The sequence below is a fragment of the Cebus imitator genome, unplaced genomic scaffold (assembly GCF_001604975.1).
Source record: "Cebus imitator isolate Cc_AM_T3 unplaced genomic scaffold, Cebus_imitator-1.0 Scaffold41, whole genome shotgun sequence".
Taxonomy (NCBI): Eukaryota; Metazoa; Chordata; class Mammalia; order Primates; family Cebidae; genus Cebus; species Cebus imitator.
Window position 1 is genome coordinate 51529 of NW_016107356.1, and position 1163 is coordinate 52691.

The window sequence follows — 1163 nt, forward strand, 5'->3', positions numbered from 1 at the left end:
GTGTATGCTGGTGCTTTGGGGGAAGCGCTTATCTGGACCAGAGCGCCAGAGGTGGAGCCTCCAACTCGCTGGTCAGATGCACCTTCTGGGTGAAGCAGCACCCCTCCCCGCCTCGGTCTGCCCTGAGTGGGCTTTGCTCGCCCTCTGATCAGACCCATTGAAATGCACCTGGTACCTCAGTTGGAGCTAGGAGATCTCTGGGTTTTTGCTTCTCTCTTGCTGGGTGTTGTGCACTGGAGTTGTGTCTAATCCGCCATCTTGGATCCTCCCCCAATAATTCTTCTTTCCTTATTTTTATCATCAACGAATTATTCCTGTTTTAGGAGATTATTATTTTATGTAAAAAATTAATGTGAATATAAATATGTAATATTTGATCATGCTATTAAAATCTTGTATTAGTCTGAGAGGGGCATTTGACTAATTTTCTAATTACTATCATGGCACTAGGAGGAGGCATCTGGGCACACTGGCAGCTTCTGATGTGACTATTATCTCATAGTCTTTTGGCTGATCATCTTTCCTATGCTGTCACTAATGGATATGTATGACCCAAGATGACCCTGAACTGTAGTCATTCTTCCACACTGGCATCCACTTAGATATACATGTTCCCACTCAATCTCTTGACATAAGTTCATTACTCATCCTAAGACTGCATCTCCTAAGACTGCATCTGTAAACCCATTCAGGTACACAAAAACCTCTCTATGGATATCATTGAGTCCATTATAATGGAGCCCTTGGTAATATTCAAGTGTTCTTTTGCACTATTCAGAGGTCGCAGGGATTACCTGGGGAAATGTTCAGATCTTTGCTTAGGCATAGAATCTCACCATTCCTACCATAGGGCTGTTCTGCCCAGTGTTAAAAAAAGGGGCAATTCCAAGACCTTTCTCTCTTTTCTAAGGTTCTGTGTGGGAATAAAAGCTTCTGCTACTTTCAGAGCCTTAAACTTCTCTGTGAATTCTATGACCAGCATTCTTATATTTATCAGGGAATGTAGAGTTTGAAAATAATGGGGTCCTTTTTCAGAACTCTACACCACAGACATCTCAATATCCTGACTCACCCCTCACTCCTCTTCTTCAGATTTGAAAGGCCTTTATTTAGCATGGTGGAAAGAGAAAACATTGAATCTAAGTTTTTTTTTTTTTTTTTTT